This window comes from Brassica oleracea, chromosome C4 (assembly GCF_000695525.1).
Source record: "Brassica oleracea var. oleracea cultivar TO1000 chromosome C4, BOL, whole genome shotgun sequence".
NCBI lineage: Eukaryota > Viridiplantae > Streptophyta > Magnoliopsida > Brassicales > Brassicaceae > Brassica > Brassica oleracea.
This window is the reverse complement of record NC_027751.1, coordinates 42241248-42246233: the sequence shown is the minus strand read 5'-3', so window position 1 is coordinate 42246233 and position 4986 is coordinate 42241248. Positions and strand designations below refer to the sequence as shown.

The 4986-nt window shown below is 34.6% G+C and overlaps 1 pseudogene; it reads left to right on the top strand.

Moving 5' to 3' along the window:
- LOC106338929 overlaps positions 1–972 on the top strand; it is a 6520-nt pseudogene extending 5548 nt beyond the window's left edge.
- Positions 973–4986: the final 4014 nt, after the last annotated feature.

The window sequence follows — 4986 nt, the reverse complement described above, 5'->3', positions numbered from 1 at the left end:
GTTCGTCACCCTCCCGTCGGAATCTTTGTGCAAATACATCCAACTCCGTAACTCATAAATACTACCGCCACCGGCCATTTTTTTCTTAGATTTGTTTTTGAAATTTTTTTTTTCTGATTTTTTCTGATTTTTTTTTTCGTTTGTGTGTTGTGAGGAAGAGAGTTGTGGGAAATGACATATATATAGAGAAATTTTCGAGTTGGGTAGGTGAAATATAACAACGATTTTACAAGGAATATTTTACATGGATTTTACATGGTTTTAACATATTATTTACAACGACTTTACGACCAGGTAAGTTAAAGCATATTGAATACACGTTTTCACCTAAATATAACGGTAACATGTTTCGTTGTAATGTCGATGTAACGATTACGATGTATTTCTCATTCCACGTACTTTCGTCGTAAACTTACATGGATTTTACGACGAGCATATTTCGTCGTAAATTTACATGGCGTTTACGATGAAAGTTGGTCTCCTCGTAAATGCGTTGTAAACACAATGTAAATTTACGACGAAATACTTTCGTCGTAAATCTTCGTTGTTATGGACGAGTCCATAACAACGAAGATTTACGACGAAAGTATTTCGTCGTAAATTTACATTGTGTTTACAACGCATTTACGAGGAGACCAACTTTCATCGTAAACGCCATGTAAATTTACGACGAAATATATTCGTCGTAAAATCCATGTAAGTTTACGACGAAAGTTGGTCTCTTCGTAACTGCGTTGTAAACACCATGTAAATTTACGACGAAATACTTTCGTCGTAAATCTTCGTTGTTATGGACTCGTTTTCTTGCGGTGTCTGTTCACAAATGAGCTAGACAATGGAACATACATCTATAAATATGGAGTGGATACAGGAAGAGAGGAAGATGATCTCAACTGTTGGAGGTTCTCAGGAGAGAATCGTGTGACGATCCTCAGTACATCTCCCGTGGTGAATTTCCGCGTTGAACACTAAGCGGTAGAAAGTTTACATTGGACTTGGTCATCTGTTGGTGTTGTTTTTATTTCTTGAAATTGAAAACAATGTTTTCTATTGGACTTACTCATCTGTTGGTTTTTTTTTATCAGTTAAAAATATTTTATTTTCATGATTCTTGTTTTAGTATATTAAAGAGATCTCAAAATCATGAGAGAATTCTCTCAAAATATCTCCAAAAATATAAAATTATACATTTTAATAACATATTGCTTTAATAAATGTGCTTACACAATGAAATATGAACCTGTAAGTAGACCTTGTCAACTTTTTTTTTTGTTTCATGGCTGATCTTTTTTTTTCAGTTATTTTTATGGATTGACGTTTGAGTTCATTTCAAATTTTTTTAGTTTTTTGGTGTTAAAGATTTAAATGTCATTTGGATATTTTTAAAATTTTAGTTTATGTTCTAATCGAACTTTTGTGGGTTTAATTTGAGTACATATTTAAATTTATGTAAAAATATCAACTCAAAGTTCAAAAATAGAATAATATACAGTATATAAACTTGAATAGTGTATGACCAAATACCAAAAAATTAACATGAAAATAGGTTCATTTTGAATATTTGAATGGATTTCTGAGTATTTTTTTTACAATTTTCGATTATTATTTGTGGTTATTTACTTGTTTTAGATAGTTTTTAGATATTTTCAGGTATTTTAGATGATACTGAATATCTTTGATATTTTCTAAATATCATATCTAGAATAATTAATATATTTAAACACGTATTGTGATTCGCATATTTTGAGTATTTTAAATATTAGTTTAGATCGAATTTAGTAATATTTTGGTTTTGATTTAGATTCGATATAATTTTTTCGGATGGATCATATTTGGTTTACTAAATCCGGGTACTTTGGTTACCAAACCCTAGTTATTCCCGATAAAACAAACGTAATAATATCCCATATAAATAAATAAATAAATATGTAATAAAATCAGACTTGCAAAATCTCAAAGAATGTGGAACACTACACTACACCTTTTTACTACGCCTGGAAATTTTATCTTCGATCCGGATCGCCGGGATTCTATCCGGATCCAGATCCGATCCGGGATTAGATCCGGATCCGATCCGAAAATCCGGATATCCGGAGGGACTAAATCCGGATCCGGATAGTAAAATGTTGGATCCGTCAAAGTCGGATCCGGATCTGAATATTTTAATTTTTTAGTCCGGATATCCTGATCCGTAAGTTTTATTAATAAATATTTCAAAAATAGCAATATCTATATATAAAAATTAATTTTATTTAATATATTTTCATTTTTATAATAGTATATATAAATTTTATGTAAATTTTGTAATATTATACATAGAAATAATTAAAAACATTATATATATTTTTATTTTTAAATTATTGTTCATATTTTATATATATTAATATTATTTTTTATTTATTTTAAAATGACGGTCTACATTACAGGCAACCATGGGTTATGGGTGTGCAAGAAGAGGTTGAGAGGCACAAACAGAAAGTTCTCCGCCATGAGAACCTTCTTAGAGAGTGTGAGGCACTTAAGGTGAGTTTATATTTTTTTCAGTATCATAAAATTGGTGTTTGTACTATCTTTCTAACCCTTGTGTTTTGGTTTGTCTTATGTCTGTTCAGGCACAGGTTAAAATGTTGGTAAAGCGGATGTCTGAACTTGAGCGACTCCTCTGAGGTTAGTCTTTAAACTCAACCACATTAGTTTCCTGGTTAGAGAACATAGCTGTTTGAATTGAAACGGATAGTACTGTCGGTAACTGTGTAGTTAGGAAAAAATAACTTTGAATCACACTTCATTAAATAGACCCTAACTGCAGTTTGCAAACTAAAACTTCATTAAATTGTCTCTAGCTGTTCTGATAAGACAGTTTTCTACTAGGATTCAATGTAGAATCCCTTATTTAATCCTAGTAGAATACTAGTAGAGAATCACACTTCATCTTAAATGGCAAGCTCCTCTAGTTTTGTTAATCTCTTAGCGAGCCAAGGGTCAGTTGACCATGACTCTGCAGAGACTCCTTTGTTTAGTACCCAATCTCCGCAAGAGTCAAGTGTCAAAGAAAGGAGAAAGTGGTCTGTGAAGTAGGATTTAATCCTGATAGGTGCTTGGCTCAAAACTAGCAAAGATTCAATCGTCGGTAACGAACAAAAAGGTGATGCCTTCTGGAAGAGGATTGTAGAGTACTACAACTCTAGTCCTCTCCTGGTTGGGACAGTGCCAAGAGAACTAGGGCAATGCAAGCAAAGATGGGCTAGGATCAATGATTTGATCTGCAAGTTTGTTGGCTGCTACGACACGGCATTGAGGGAGTAGAGAAGCAGTCAAAGTGACAACGATGTGATGAAGGCTGCCTTGGATATCTTCAACAGTGACCAGAACATGAAGTTCAACTTGGAACATGCGTGGAGGGAGTTTAGGCATGATGTGAAATGGTGTTCCACCTATCTGGAGAAGGACAATGATAAGCGCAAAACTGCGGATACTCCGCAAAACCGCGGATACTCCGGTTGCAGAACCAGAAGATAGACCAATTGGGGTTAAGGCTACGAAGGCTGCGGGTAAGAGGAAGAAAACAGGAAAAGATGAAGAATTAACCAAGCTTGAAGGGCTGATGGAGATTAAAAAGAAAATCTCAAGGCAAAGTTTGCTTGAAAGTTTGCTTGCAAAGCCTGAGCCACTGTCTGATATGGAATTAGCACTGAAAACGAAACTGTTGTCATGATGGTTTGTTAGCTTTAGTTATCTTTGTTTGCATGATTAGTTTGCTTTGAGACAGTTCAACCAATTCTCCAAGCTTTCCTCTTGTTCAATTACTTCTCAAATAACTACTTATCAAGTAATGTTTTTTTTTTAACTCTAAACATGATTCTAAAACCTGATTAGTGATTTTTTTTTTATTTTTTTTAACTCTAACCATGATTCTAAAGCCTGATTACTAATTTTTTTTTTTTTTTGCAATATGGGAGATGAAGTCGATGTTTTTAACTCTAAACATGATTTTAAAACTTGATTAGTAATATTTTTTTTAACTCTAAACATGATTCTAAAACTTGATTAGTAATTTTCTTTTTTTAACTCTAACCATGATCCTAAAACCTGATTAGTAATTTTTTTTGATTTTTTTAACTCTAACCATGATTCTAAAAGCTGATTACTAATTTTTTTTTTTTTTGCAGTATGGGAGATGAAGTCGATCGAAGGTTGAATGCGACATTGGATAAGGCTGTCGATGAATATTTTGAAGACACATACAACAACATCGTCAAGAACCAAACAAAGAAACAAAGCAAACGTGCATATGTCGAACGAAACCGCGAAGAGGGCCATACAAGACTATGGAATGACTACTTCAGTGAAAATCCTACATTTCCGCCTCATTTATTCAGACGGCGTTTCCGCATGAACAAGGCGGTATTCATGCGTATTGTCGATCGCCTCTCAGAAAAATTTTCATTCTTTCAACAAAGAAGAGATGATGTCGGAAGATTAGGTCTATCTCCACTACAGAAGTGTACGGCAGCTCTTCGTATGCTTGCTTATGGTTGTGTTGCTGACGCCGTTGACGAATATCTCCGACTTGGTGAAAGCACATCACTTTCATGTTTAAGCAATTTCACAGAAGGCGTAATACAATTATTTGGAGATGAGTATCTACGAAGACCCACTCCAGAGGATCTTCAGCGAGTACTCGATATTGGAGAGATACGCGGCTTTCCTGGGATGATAGGAAGCATCGACTGTATGCATTGGGAGTGGAAAAATTGCCCAACCGCCTGGAAAGGACAGTACACACGTGGATCAGGAAAGCCAACAATTGTCTTGGAGGCTGTAGCTTTACAAGATCTTTGGATATGAAACGCTTTTTTTGTTGTCCAGGTACCTTAAACGAAATTAACGTCCTCGATCGATCTCCTGTTTTTGACGACATTTTACAAGGTCGAGCTCCAAGGGTACAATATGTGGTCAACGGGCACCAGTATGATTTGGCGTACT